This window comes from Tursiops truncatus, chromosome 10 (assembly GCF_011762595.2).
Source record: "Tursiops truncatus isolate mTurTru1 chromosome 10, mTurTru1.mat.Y, whole genome shotgun sequence".
NCBI lineage: Eukaryota > Metazoa > Chordata > Mammalia > Artiodactyla > Delphinidae > Tursiops > Tursiops truncatus.
The window spans coordinates 28,434,968-28,449,597 of NC_047043.1; the positions used below are offsets into that span (position 1 = coordinate 28,434,968).

At 43.1% G+C, this 14,630-nt stretch overlaps 1 protein-coding gene across 4 annotated transcripts in view; it reads left to right on the top strand.

Moving 5' to 3' along the window:
* Positions 1-14,630, top strand: part of ADGRF5 (adhesion G protein-coupled receptor F5) — a 106,596-nt gene that overhangs the window by 31,278 nt on the left and 60,688 nt on the right. The window contains exon 3 of one of the 4 annotated variants that reach the window (XM_073810639.1): positions 1,475-1,514. The exons of 2 other annotated variants lie outside the window; for them this stretch is intronic. The gene's annotated coding sequence lies outside the window, so the exon portion shown is untranslated. Of the gene's footprint in view, positions 1-1,474; positions 1,515-3,559; positions 3,862-14,630 lie in introns of those variants that run through there. One more of the 4 variants, XM_033864121.2, reaches the window with a different exon arrangement.

A 14,630-nucleotide genomic window follows, 5' to 3' on the forward strand; every position in this document is an offset into this window, starting at 1 on the left:
AGCGCTTTCAAAGAAGCGTTAACCCAGGAGCTGACTGACAGCAGGGTGTTTTTTAAGACAAGATGCATCTGAGTCAAGGTCCCCCACGTTGTCACTCTTTTTTGAAGTATCAAGGTCTGCAAGCTTTCCTCTCCCGGAGTGGGCAAACTCTGCCACCAGACATTCAGTTCTCTCTTACAGTTACTTTCCAAAGCCGTCAGCCTGCAAAGTTCTGTTAGTGTCCTTTACCCCCATGATAATGTACAGGCTTCTCCTACGTTTTCTTCATTCCTTCCAACACAGCTGGTGTCATTCATCTACATCTATACTAATCCACTCAAGATACCCCCAAAGGAACCACATCTCATGACAAACACAAGAAGATATATTTTAGAGGCATCTTCAAAGTGCCCGCCTGTACGGAACCAGAGGCAAAGCCAGCAGAAAACAAAGGCAAAGACAGTACCAAATCCCTACATGATATTACAACAAAAACCTCTTTTCTGCAGAAATAGCGGTAGCTAACACACATGCTCACTAACTGCCAGGCACTGTTACAAGCCTTTATACATGTACGGAACTCATTTAATCTTCCCAACAACCCTGAGGTAGGTCTTATTATTAACCTGATTTTACAGAAGAGGAAACTGAGGCACAGAAAGATGAAATAACCTGTTAAGTTTCTGAGGAGCTACTAGTGGGCAGATCTGGTGTCCACACGCTTAACCCCAGGCTACTTTGCATTCTCAAGACTCAGCTGTTCTCTACTACTTAAATTTAATATTATAGGTTTTTAGTATTAAAAAGAATCTGGAATGTCTTTGTCCATTTCGTATAGAAAAAGTCAATACCACAAATATTTAGTGTAAGAAATTTGGAATCCATTTGACCCTTGAACAACGTAGGGGTTAAGGGCACTCCCCTGACCCCCGCACTCGAAAATCTGTGTATAACTTTACAATCAGCGCTCCGTATCCCGGTTCCACATACAAGGAGTCAACCAGCTAACTGTGGATCGTGTCATACAGTCGTGTGTAGTTAGTGAAAAAAATCGGCGTGTAAGTAGACCCAAGCACTTCAAACACACATTGTTCAAGGATCAACTGTATTCTAAGACATGATTTAAGCTGTTTGCCTCTGTGTGTATGTGTCTTAATATTCTTCTTATTTATTTATTTACTTATTGGTCAAGGGTAGTATTTTATTTATTTTTTATAGAATTATTTTTTAAATTGAAGTATAGTTGATTACTATGTTTTTTAAAAATGTATTTAAATTTATTTTGAAATAGAAATTCATAGTTCTTGTTTGTGGGTAAGATTAGGCCATGTTTTCTTATCTGTAGGGATGTTATTTTACTCCTTCTTCTTTTTTAAAAAAATTTTATTGGAGTAGAGTTGCTTTACAATGTTGTGTTAGTTTCTGCTGTACAGTAAAGTGAATCAGCTATATGTATACATATATCCCCTCTTTTTTGGATTTCCTTCCCATTTAGGTCACCACAGAGCACTGAGGAGAGTTCCCTGTGCAATACAGTAGGTTCTCATTAGTTATCTATTTTATAAATAGTAGTGTGTTTATGTCAATCCCTATTCCCAATTCATCAAACCCTTCCTTGCCCCCTTGGCAACCGTGTTTGTTTTCTACATCTGTGACTCTATTTCTGCTTTGCAAATAAGTTCATCTGTATCATTTTTCTAGATTCCACATGTAAGGAAAATTATATGATATTTGTTTTTCTCTTTCTGACTCCACTCTGTATGACAGTGAGTATTTTCTATAGAATCAAAAGATTTATTTTTTATAGTGATTCACACTTTACTATAGGTAATGCCGTTAGAACTGGATTAAATAATAAGGCCCTTTACTGTGCCACTGACAGTAAATCCAGAGGTAAAGTGCATCCACAGCGTGCCACATGTCCAAGCACACCCAGGGCCCGTATCACAAGGCACCCCCTGAGCACAGCCAGGCCCAGGCTGGCAGCAGGGAGGAAATGGAGGGTAAGCTGTCAGGGGGCAGCCAACAACATCTTCCACAATGGCGTGGAGTGGGCTGGAGGATACAATTTAGAATCAGTACCGAGAAGTAGAATAATAATATTTTGAAGTTTCATCTTGTTTTTGCCAAAATACTTCACCATTGCCCCCAGCCTGAGTACGACTGGTGGTTGCTGACTTGCCTTCGGGGCGATAGCTCTGGCTGGAAAGGAAGGCTGGTGAGGAGGGAAGGAGACGGTGTGGGACAGGGAAGCCCCATGAGCTTGGAGGATTCGAGCCCAGCTCTCCAGTTCGGAGCTCTTCCTCTATGCCAGGCTTTTATCAGAGCCTATAGAATATACTGCCTCAGCAGTATTATTATTCCACTTTCACACATAATATAACTGAGTCTCAGTGAGGTCTCATAACATGTCCAAGGCCACAGAAATAGGAATCAGTGGCCCTATGGTTTGAACCCCTACAGTCTGACTCTGGGGTCCTGGCACTGACACACAGTCCTGACACTAGGAGGGTTTCTTTCAATGAGGTCTGGGGACGGCCTGCGTCAGACTTACTGGAGCACTTACAATGCAGATTCCTGGGCTCTAGAACAGGAGCCATTCATCAGACTTTCTGTGGGCAGCGTTTTAGAGTAGGAAATTGAAGATCATTCCCCATGCTGAAGTTTAAGAACAATTAGATGACCACCTATTACTTCCCATCTGTGTTCTGACCTTGGGCAAATCACTGTTTCTCTTTGAACCTCAGTTTCCTCCCTTGTAAAAAGAGGATGAGTAAGGTCACTTTCAGCTCAAAAACTCTGATTCTGATTCTAATTCAGTTTTTAAAAATTTTTTATTGGAGTATAGTTGCTTTGCAATGTTGTGTTAGTTTCTGCTGTACAGCAAAGTGAATCAGCTATATGTATACGTATATCCCCTCTTTTTTGGATTTCCTTCCCGTTTAGGTCACCACAGAGCATTGAGTAGAGTTCCCTGCGCTATGCAGTAGGTTCTCACTGACTATCTATTTTATACATAGTGATTCTAATTTATTTTAAACCCAACCACCTGACTGCAGCCTGCCAACCTGCCTTTTTCCAGCTATCTCCTTATCTTTAAACATTAGTGTTACTGAGATGATATTTTAAGTGTTACAGAATTTGTAGTTAGATGCACAAATATTCATAGAGTTTCCCTGGAAATCTGGGAGAACTGGATGCCCCTGAATGTGACATATTTGAAGTGCAACCCTCCCTTAAGCCCAGGGCTAGGACTAAACAACCTCACTAGGTCTTCTCGTATTCAAGACTTTTTAAATCTCTGATTTCTTGGTGCCACTAGAAAGGAAACTCATTGATAATTGTAATTTCCTTTCTGAAAACGCAATCTCATTTAGTGGACATCTTTCAAAGGTTTAAACCAGGCATCCTACACCGGCCACGAGCTCTAACACATTTGGGGTTCTCTCTGGTTTCATTTTCTGAACTTTTTCTTGGAGAAAGGAAAACAAAAACTAGGGCATTGGCCAAACAAGTCTGGCCACTCAGTGAATAGGTTTCCAGATAAGAATGACCTGAAGGACTTCCCATGGGCGTGAGGGAAATCGCATGCGCCATCCAGGGAAGAGGACCAGAAATCACTTCTTGCTTTCAAACAGCGGCTAGCCATCAGGGATGGCCCTGTGAGGCTCGGAGGACCACGGCAGAAAGGCACTGGTCAGCAGCGAGACTAAGCTCGCCTTGGAGCTGCCGGACCTGCCTGAGCCCTCCCGACGAGTCCTGCTTGACTCTCCCTTCACCGAGCATGAGGCTGTGGGGTGAATGGCCTCGTAGTGGAGACCTGGAAGTTTGTTAGACGTCTGATCAGAGCAGGAGCCGGCCTGGGACAACGGTGCTGGGAAGGTAACAGGCATTTCTCCTAATGGGGGTCTGTCTCTCTTTGTAGCAAGATCTCAGGGGCAGCTAGGTCACTCTGACACTGCTTTAAGTCATCTTTCAGTTACGACCCTCTGCCTGATTTTCTTTTCTGTAGCTGTGACATGTGTGTTGGGAGCACAGAGCATGTCTGGTCAAGGGCATTTTGCATGCAGGCTGTTGGTTAAGTTGGTGACACTGCGTTTAGGGAGACTGAGTGTCAGGCAGTGAGCTGGGATGCTTTTAGGATTTCCTCTAAAATAAAAAAAGCTTTCCTTTTCTTTTTCTTTCTTTTTAATGAGTTTTCCCATCCCTGAGCCAGAAAATACCGTAAAGACCAGAGTATTTTTGAATTGCTATATGAGTGTTTCCATGCCAGGCAGCAGGGGAGGCTACCCCGAGTGTAGCAGGAGGGCCATGGGTATCCTCAGGTCCCAGGCAGTCCTGGGAATGTGAAATGTAAGATGCTGCCCCACCCAGACTGAGGGGAAAGGGGGTTTGCAGGTCAGCGCTGGGAAGGATGTCAGGAAAAGTGCTGGGATCAAGAGCAGGCAGGCTTGTCTCGAGTGTTCTAGAAGGAAGGAAATGCCCTATGATGTGTGGTTTGCTTAAACCTTTTTTTTTAACATCTTTATTAGAGTATAATTGCTTTACAATGTTGTGTTAGTTTCTGCCGTACAACAGAGTGAATCAGCTGTACGTGCACATATATCCCCATATCTCCTTCCTCTGTATCTCCCTCCCACCCTCCCTATCCCACCCCTCTAGGTGGACACAAAGCACAGAGCTGATCTCCCTGTGCTATGTGGCTGCTTCCCACTAGCTACCTATTTTACACTCATGCCACTCTCTCACTTCGTCCCAGCTTACCCTTCCCCCTCCCTGTGTCCTCAAGTTCATTCTCTATGTCTGCGTCTTTATTCCTGCCCTGCCCCTAGGTTCTTCAGAACCTTTTTTTTTTTTAGATTCCATATATATGTGTTAGCATACGGTATTTGTTTTTCTGTTTCTGACATTTCCCTCTGTATGACAGACTCTAGGTCCATCCACCTCACTCAAATAACTCAATTTCGTTTCTTTTTATGGCTGAGTAATATTCCATTGTATATATGTGCCACATCTTCTTTATCCATTCATCTGTCAGTGGACACTTAGGTTGCTTCCATGTCCTGCCTATTGTAAATAGAGCTGCAATGAACATTTTTGCATATGACTCTTTTTGAATTATGGTTTTCTCAGGGTATATGCCCAGTAGTGGGATTGCTGGGTTATATGGTAGTTTTATTTTTAGTTTTTTAAGGAACCTCCATACTGTTCTCCATAGTGGCTGTATCAATTTACATTCCCACCAGCAGTGCAAGAGGGTTCCCTTTTCTCCACACCCTCTCCAGCATTTGTTGTTTGTAGATTTTCTGATGATGCCCATTCTAACAGGTGTGAGGTGAAACCTCATTGTAGTTTTGATTTGCATTTCTCTAATGATTAGTGATGTTGAGCAGCTTTTCATGTGCCTCTTGGCCATCTGTATGTCTTCTTTGGAGAAACGTCTATTTAGGTCTTCTGCCCATTTTTGGATTGGGTTTAAACCATGTTTTCTTGTACTTTGTAGAAAGCCAGGCCACACCACTTCACTGCAGCTCAGTTTTTCCCTTCATAAAGGGCTAATGTTTGGGGCCTTTCATTTTTGAATTACACAAGTAATGCATGACTATATTCGTACTATAATAGACTATGCCTAACAATTTTTCAAGTCCCGCACACCCGATATGCATTAGTTTTTTTCCCTCCCCAAATTTATCCCATCAGTTGTTTGCTGTGTATGTTACCAGTTAAATGACTTGTTTTTCTGTCTTCCCAGCTCTTAGGACAAGTCAGGGCACATAGGAGTACAAGAAATTCGCATTGTCAGATCCATGTATTGTTCTTTAACAATACCTTCCTCTCGCTGGAAAGAAAAACTAATACATGGGGAATGTGAACAGCTCTTTTAATATTTAGAAAAGTTTGGAAGAGTTTTATTCATTTTCGGCATTATTATTTTTGTGTTGGTTTTGGCAACTAATAGTATTCATAACAATTTCCCAGGGATTAAATTCTAGATTTTTCAACTAGTAGCTTGGGCCTCTCTCCTGAAGGCCATCAAAGGCATCCTGTTCTGGAAAATAAAAGAAAAGAAAATTAACCAGATAGATAGATGGATGGATGGATGGGTAGATAGATAGATGATAGCTAGCCAGCTAGATTAAGTGGTTGGCTCTGGGAAAATGGGGAGAGTGTGGGAGAGATTCCCTTTTCATTTAGTGGATAATAGTTGGGTTTAACAGATGGGTTCATTTTCTATTTCTTCTAGCTTTCTGTAAAAAGGTGGCCTTTTTTTTTTTTTTTCCTTCCATACATTATTATGAGACAAGTGAATAAGAAGAAAGCACTGTGAACTAGTCGGTATGGGTCATGGAGAGAGGATCTGGAATGAAGTTGCATGAGCAACGTCAAGTCCAAGAATAATCACAAAATACTTTCAGTTGCTACTTGGCATCTTCTTGCCCTTCCCAAGGCTTCTCTACCCCAAACTAGAGGGCCAGTTGGCCCTGCTGATTTTGGACATTCTCTGGTGCTTTCTTGACCATCCTGTTAAATTTGCCTGCCTTGACTCTTTCTCAGGGTAATTCAGTTAATCATTTTACCCTACTGTGCAGTGCTAGCCCCTGATAGAGACCGCCTCATCCTCACCATGTCATAGGTAAAGCAGGTAACTTGTTCCCATTTTATGGAATACAAAAATGAGAGGCTCGGAGGTTTCGTTGTTTGCTCAGCATCTCACAATTAATCTTTTGGGGGCACTGAAATAAGAAGAAGCCCAGATGTCTGCCTTTCCAACATAAGGATAAAAGTCATGTGGAATAGAGAATGAATGGGATTGGCTAGATTCTATCAACTTGGTAGCAACATGGATTCCCAGTTGTGCTGGAAGTCTGTAGGCAGATTAAGCTATTGCCTGGTCCAGATTTTAGCAGATTCTAATGCCTGCTGTCCATTGGTATCACCCCCAGAAACTTAACAAAAAGAAAACGATGCCCAGACACTTCCCTGGAACAACTGAGTCAGAATCTCTGGGGAAACGGCTCGGGCATGGTTTTTTTGTGTGGTTCGTTTGTTTTTAAACCTCCAAAGTGATTCTGTTATGCAGTGAGGGTTGAGAACCACTGAGTCCAAACTGTAAGAGATAAAGTCTAAATTGAGAAGCAGAAGTGATAACCGCTTCATGGAGCCGAGAAGTTGGGGGCAGGAGTCCCAGCAGCTGTGAACATCATGGATTAGGATTCTGGCGGCCCTATTTATGAGAGGAACAGTCCCGTCTCACGTCTGCAGGTGAGAATGAAGAGGCATCTCTACTCCCCAGACAATGGCACTGCCTTTCAAGTTTAAATCAGAACAACCCCACTGGCTTCCCTGCAGATTCATGGGCTCCCTGTTACTTGCAGAGTTTACAAAATCAGATGAAATGTTCTAGGTAAACAGGACGTGCTCTTCTGCCGCCAAATGACTACGGGGGTGGGGGTCATCTATTCTACTCAGTGTCATTTTAACATGTGTCTCAGTTCCCAGAAAAAGAAATACTAATTATCCTTTGCATGATCTGCCACTTTCTGGATTGATCTATAGATGGATAGACAATAATTCAGAGCTGTTTGGGTTTTTTTAATAGATTTTATTTATTTACTTATTTATTTTTGGCCGAGTTGGGTCTTCGTTACTGCGTGTGGGCTTTTCTGTAGTTGTGGCGAGCGGGTGTTACTCTTCGTGGCGGTGCCTGGGCTTCTCATTACAGTGGCTTCTCTTGTTGCAGAGCACGAGCTCTAGGTGCGTGGGCTTCAGTAGTTGTGGCACGTGGGCTCAGCAGTCGTGGCTCACGGGGTTAGTTGCTCTGCGGCATGTGGGATCTTCCTAGACCAGGGATCAAACCTGTGTCCCCTGCATTGGCAGGTGGATTCTTAACCACTGCGCCATCAGGGAATCCCCAGAGCTGTTTTTTAATCAGAAGATGTGTCCCTAGAAACTTCCTCGCTGACATTTCTCAGTAAAATCCAAATTAGTATCACTCATCGCTGTAATCTTTGTCTCCTTTATAAGGAGCACTGGGTGGGGGTGGGGCCTCTCAGCCTCAGTTTCCCCAGGTCCTGGGAGTTTCAACACAGAGTAGGTGCTGCAGGAAGGCTTGTTGGGTTAAATATCTGTGTTGAGGCGCTATGAATTCACACGTTATTTACCAGCTCAGCATTTCAACTCACGTTGTCTGATTCTAGTGATGATGGTTAAAATAACTGGCGTCTTGCCTGTTTCCTAAAAGAAAATCACAAACGTGAAACCTTTAAAGTCACAGCTTAGTGGAAGCATTTACGGTGATAGGTGTGCAAAGAGCTGTGGAATTACAAAGACAGAGAATCCTTTCCTTTAATCAGCTTATACTCGGAATGGGAGGCAAGGCACAGGCCTTGGGAATTTTAATAATAACAGGTAATATTTACTGAGTACTTATTATGTGCCAGGCACTGTGTTCAGTGCTTTACAAAGACTGTTAAGTCATATAGTTATTCCAATAATCCAATACCTCAGGTACTATTATAATACGTACTTTATAGACAAAAGGACACAGAGTTTTAAGTAAGTTGCCCGAGGCACACAAAGCTGGCAAGTAGGGAAGTTGGGATTCCAGCTCAGGCAGCCTGACTTACCGGTCCAGAGGCCTAATTCCTACGCTGTGCTCCAAAAACCACAACAGTGCTGCAAAAAAATCCAAATGCCAGGGCCAGCAGAGTAGCGGAGGAGAGAAATGCAGAGTAGTCCAAAGAATGATGTATCGCTCGAAAGACAAGAAAAGAGGCATGTGCTATAAAGGGTAAGAGCTCAGATTCGGCAACAGAGTTGGCTACATACTGTGTGACTTGGGGGGTGTGATTTAATCTACCGAAGTCTCAGTTTCTCCATCAGTAAAATGGGGATATTGCTATTTCAAACAATATAGGATTTAAGGATTAAATGAGCCTAGTACATGCAGAGCGCTTAGTCTAATGCCAGCATATAGCGAGGGCTTGATAAATGATAGCAACTGTTGTTACTAAGGGAATAAGCAAGACCTGAAATAATGAGTAAATCTCAGAAGGGAGGAGTGGGTCATTTCAGCTGCCACGAATAGTGTGAGAAGAAGCTAAGAGCTAGCAATCCATTCAACCAATATTTGTTGTTAATATTTGGGACACATTTTGCAAAAAAAGGTACAATAACAGCTTGTGAGTAGGTCAGCCTGTTCTGTATCCAAGTGTCACAGAAGAAAAATGTAGCAGGGCTGGGTTTTCCTTAGGTTGCGGTGACCATGCTTGCCAGGTGAATTCTCTGGGCATTTGAGAATGTTCAGAGTACTTGAATGTGGTACAGTAGCAATCTATGAAAAATAGTGTTCTAGGCAAAAGAATCAGCTGATGGTATTGGATATTGGACAGGGAGGAAAGGAGGGAGGGTTCAGGAGATTGCTGCAGTCATCCCGGTGATAGTGATAATGATGAGATGGTAATGTCCACACCAATATGGAGGCCGAGGAAAAGAAAACATGGCAGTGGAGGTATTTACAGGACTTAGCGAATGGTTGAATTGCTCCCCCGACTCCTGCCCTCGATTCGTGTAACCAGGAATACCTGTGGGGTTGTGAGTCTGTGAAACTGAAGAATGAAGCCAGCAGCTGGCAAACCTGGGAAGAGGTGGGTTAGGAGAGAAGAGACACATTAGTTCTGGGTGAGCTGAATTTACACCCAGGTGGAATAGTCCAGTTGGAAAGATGCTCCTAATATTTAGCAAAGAGATCAAGGTGGAAATAAAGTTAAACTGATAATTAAAACTACAGATGTGGGCTTCCCTGGTGGCGCAGTGGTTGAGAGTCCGCCTGCCGATGCAGGGGACGCGGGTTCGTGCCCCGGTCCGGGAAGATCCCACATGCCGCGGAGCGGCTGGGCCCGTGAGCCATGGCCGCTGAGCCTGCGCGTCTGGAGCCTGTGCTCCGCAGCGGGAGAGGCCACAACAGTGAGAGGCCCGCGTACCACCAAAAAAAAAAAGGAAATACTTTTTTTTTTTTTTAGAACATCTTTATTAGAGTATAATTGCTTTACAATGGTGTGCTAGTTTCTGCTTTATAACAAAGTGAATCAGTTATACATCTACATATGTCCCCATATCTCCTCCCTCTTGCATCTCCCTCCCTCCCACCCTCCCTATCCCACCCCTCTAGGTGGTCATAAAGCACCGAGCTGATCTCCCTGTGCTATGCGGCTGCTTCCCACTAGCTATCTATGTTTGGTAGTGTATCTATGTCCATGCCTCTCTCTCACTTTGTCCCAGCTTACCCTTTAGAAAATACCTTTCATAATAAGGTGAGGACTAAAGTCAGACCAACCAGATTAAGGAAGTTTTGGAATGGCCATGACTTCTCAGGGTACTGTATTTGGGGGGAAAAATAATACTTTTTTCATTTTAAGTAGCACACATACAGACATTATTCTTAAAGTCTAACAAAATGGAAATTTAAGAGAAGTGAAGTCACTGGCTAAGGACACCAATGCCTGATGTCAGAGATATGGAGTGAATGGGGGCTGGGAAAGGAGGGAACACAGAGGGCTAAGATGGCCCCTCCAAATATTAAAATGTTGGAATAATTGAAACCACAAGGTAGATAAATAACTGCTGCCCCGGGGCCCCTGGATTGTCCGAAGTGCCCCCTCCCCGCTCTGCCTCGGTCACCGGGTTGCTTGCCTTGGACCTTGCACAGACCTCCCCACTAACTGGCAATGAGGGCCCCGAGGCCTCTGCTCTTGCAGCGACCAGGGACTGCTCTGATTGGGCCACTATTGTTGTTATTAGAATACTCTATTATTTTGAATCTCACCTCCTAAAGAGTAGAACCACAGAACTGTAAAGGTTTGGACCAACACCCAAGTCCCCTGAGGCTCTAAACAGCCTGGCAGCCAACCCCATATGGCAGTCGAAATGCATTGTCTTGCCAGGGCTTAGGGAAGCCCCTCCATGTGGTAAATGAAAGTAGCAAGATGGTTGAGATAAGAGCAGAGTTAGGAACTTAATGTTTTCGTGGAGATGGCAATCTCTTGCTCAAAGGTTAAAATCCTCCAGTGATTTACAACAAGGAAAGAAGGATAAAAGGTTATCAATGCCACACACATGTGCAGTGTGTTTTAGAAAGCTTGACCCCATTGTGTACAAACAAATGTTCCTCTGTAATCTGATAGGACTGAGCGACCCTGACACAATGCAACTGCAGGACTTTATTTTAAGGCAAAGGAAAATTAAATAGAAAAAAAAAATTTCAAGGCAGTTCTTTCATTGGTATTGTGTTTCGTGTTTGTGTTAAATAAATATTTAGCTTATAGTTCTGCATGTGTGACGGATGAATCATCTCATTAGATAAGGTCAGCAAAGGTAAGTTTTATCACTTCTGTGTTTGAAAATACAGATCTGTGAAGGCAGGCTCTTAAAGTCGTCCTTGAGGACTTTTAATCTGCACTTCTGCAATTCAGGAGGGAGGTTATTGATGACATCCTGTCTTAATTGCAACCCTGAGCAAAGAATAATAATCTCAGTCAAATTTGCAATGGAAGTCCTGAAATTTCATACTACCATTCATCACCTGCCATCAGGAGGAACTCTGCTTTGAATTATTCTCTAGTAGTAGCATAATATAGATATATGTGCCCCAGAACATAGGGAACGGGGCATAGGAAGATATACCATTGGCTTTTTCAAAGGATACAATACCTGTCTAGTTAGTGACACACAGGCCAAGGATTAGTAAGATGCATGGCTTTCCCCTGTTAGTGTCCTAGCATGCAATGCAATTCTTCCTTTCTTAAAAAGAAAGCCATGCATATAACATCACCTTCTGTGCATGACACAGAAACCAAGCAGTTTACCTATGGGAAGAATCGCTACTCTCTCCTCCACTTTTTAACCAAATACCTTGAGTTTTATGTGCCCACCACATTCACAAGTCCTGACCTCCCATTTATAGCTGAACAGAGCAAGGAATCTCCAACCAGGAGGCAGTCGTCTGCCTGAGCATTAAAGGGTGGATAGAATTTAAACATGTGGTGATTATGTTGAGGCAAAGGGACAGGAAAAAAAGGGAGACCAAGAAACCAAGTAAATGATGACAGGATTACTTTGGTTTTGCCAAACACTGAAAAATAGTTTGACCGTAATAACTACCCTTCCCCACTCCCAGGATTAAGTCTCAAAGATTAATGTTCATATTATTACTTTTGCATGAACACTGGGAAATCTCTTGCACTATTTTAAATTATGAAAAAGCAACCAGCTACAGTAGTGAAAATATGATAGGTGCTTATTAAATAAGCCAGCTCCAGGTCATGAGGCCTTCAGCATCAGCAAAAGCCATTGCCTTTGTTCCGAAGGCAGCTGGGAGCTGAACAGAGGTAACACATAAGAAGAGCACTTCCAGAAGGTCAATCTTGCATCTACATAGGTGATGCACAGAGAGGAAAAGAATCCAGCCATCGCAGTGGTGCATGTGAGGGGCAGTGAAGGCCTGGACTTGTGTAGTCAACCAGAGATGTGAGAGATAAGTGCAAGAGATAGTTACGATTAGGCTCAGAAGCCTAAGTGAGGTTACAATGGATTTGAAATAATTGTGAGAAATTTTGGTACCTTCAGAGGACAATTCCTCTACCCCAAATTTGAAGTCACCAGGGGCCATCAGCTCCCTGGCTTTGCTGAAAAGAAAACTGAGACTCAGAGAGGTGAAGTGACTTGCCCCAGTTCACGAACCAATCAGTGCCAAAGTGAGGCTAGAATTCAGTTGCCTGGTCTAAGGTCCATATAGAGAAAGTATTTCATTTAGTCTTACTGATATCCCACTGAGAAGATCTCATAGGCCAAATGGTACCTTTTCCCAATGGAATAGATTGCAAAATTTATAATTTTGTCATTACCACATATCAACTGTGCAATCTTGGTGAGCTACTCATCCTTCTAACCTTCCATTTCCATTTTTGAATATGGAATAATTAGGGATAATTTAGTGGTATCATAGGATCATTGAAAGGGTTAAATGACATAATCCTCGGAGAGAGCTTAGCACCATGCCTGAAACAGATCCAGTAAATGACAGGGATCTATCACCATCAGCATCACCATCAGCATCACCATCATCACCACCATCATCACCATCATCATCACCATCAGCATTCTCATCACCATCAGCATCATCACCATCAGCATCACCATCATCACCATCATCATCACCATCAGCATCACCATCAGCATCATCATCACCATCAGCATCATCACCATCAGCATCACCAGCATCACCATCAGCATCATCATCACCATCAGCATCATCACCATCTTCATTGCTGATAATTATTCTCCACCATCCTATCACAAACAACTTGTCTGACTGTAGGACAACATTATTATCTATTGATAGAATTTTAAGAATCCTTGGTTGAGTTCTTCAGTTCTGACTGACTCAACCCCTAGCTGCCTTTGAGACACATAGCCCTTGCCAGGCCCTAGTTTTCTCATCTAAAAAACTAAGAGGTGTGCGTGCGTGCGTGTGTGTGTGTGTGTGTGTGTGTGTGTGTGTTTGTAGAGGGCTGGCAAGAGTGCTTGAACTAGACATGAATTCTCGTTTGTCTTTCAGTTTTAAACTGTGTATGTTTTATGCTCTATTCAGACACACCAATAATCCATTTTTCAATTTTCATAAAAACATTCCCAGAGTAAATAGTAAATACTGGGCAGCAGACCAGAGGGCCACACTCACACTTTTTGAGTGATAAAAAATAAAAAGAGATATCATTTTTATTGAATTCTGTATTAGTTTGCTAGGAACACTGTAATAAAGTCCTGCAGATTGGGTAGCTTAAACAACAGAAATTTATTTTCTCACAGTTCTGGAGCTTGGAGGTCTGAAATCAAGGTGTTGGCAGAATTGGTTTCTTCAGAAGCCTCTCTCCTTGGCTTGTAGATGCTGTCTTCCTCTGGTGTCTTCATGTGGTCATTCCTCTGCGTGGGTCTGTGTCCTAATCTCCTCTTACATGGTCACTGGATATATTGGATTAGGGCCCCACCCATATGACCTCATTTTGATGCAATGACCTCTTTAAAGACCCTGTCTCCAAATAAGGTCACATTCTGAGCTGCTGAGGTGTTGGAATTCAACACATTAATTTTGGAGGACACAACTCAGCCCTTAAGAAATTCAGCTGTGACCAGGCTTTCTTGTGCTTCGTGGGCACAATCTCTAATCTTTACAACAATGCTGCAAAGCGGGTACTGTGATCCCCATTATTCACATCAGGAAACTGAGGCTCCATGGGGTTAAGTGTCTCACCAACAGTTACTAAGTGATGGAGCTGGAATCAGAACATAGGCCTGTTTTGCATCAAAGCTAGTGCTCTTTCCACTACAGTCTGTTATAGGAAGGAGAGAATCACTGGACCCCTAATGTCCTTACATTCATTTTCTTTCCAAGTCAGAGCAAAAAGTAGCTCTGCCTTCTCTGTTGATGGTGATCACTCAGGAGAGCAATGCACACCCAGGGACCGTGGCTGAGCCTTCGTCACAGTGGTTGGACAAGCTGACCAAGGCAACGTCCACAAGGAATTCAAGGGACAGCTGAACATCGCCCTTCAGGCTGCTTTGTTCCCTTTAAACAGAGACAAGGGCCTCTGCTT